A 367-nucleotide genomic window follows, 5' to 3' on the forward strand; every position below is an offset into this window, starting at 1 on the left:
CATTTGTCATAAAGAAGAAACAAACCTTTCAAGAAGTGAAAGGAGCCACGCCCCTGTGTAAGCCAACCGAAGCCCAGATCTTTTTGCTTACACTTTTTTCCTCTTTCTTCGCATTGTTGTGGTGATAGCCTTGGTAAAGGCTCGGTGCCCAGCACTCCCCATCCCGGTCTCGTCCTCGGGCCCCGCCCCGCTGCGCTCGGGCCCCGCCCCGCTGCGCTCGGGCCCCGCCCCGCCGTGCCCTGGCCCCGCCCCGCCGTGCCCTGGCCCCGCCCCGCCGCGCCCCGGCCCCGCCCCGCCGCGCCCCGGCCCCGCCCCTCTCCCATCACGGAGCCGTTTCCGGCGCGCCCCGGACGCGGCCGTGGCGGCC

The sequence above is a fragment of the Molothrus aeneus genome, chromosome 28 (genome assembly GCF_037042795.1).
Source record: "Molothrus aeneus isolate 106 chromosome 28, BPBGC_Maene_1.0, whole genome shotgun sequence".
NCBI lineage: Eukaryota > Metazoa > Chordata > Aves > Passeriformes > Icteridae > Molothrus > Molothrus aeneus.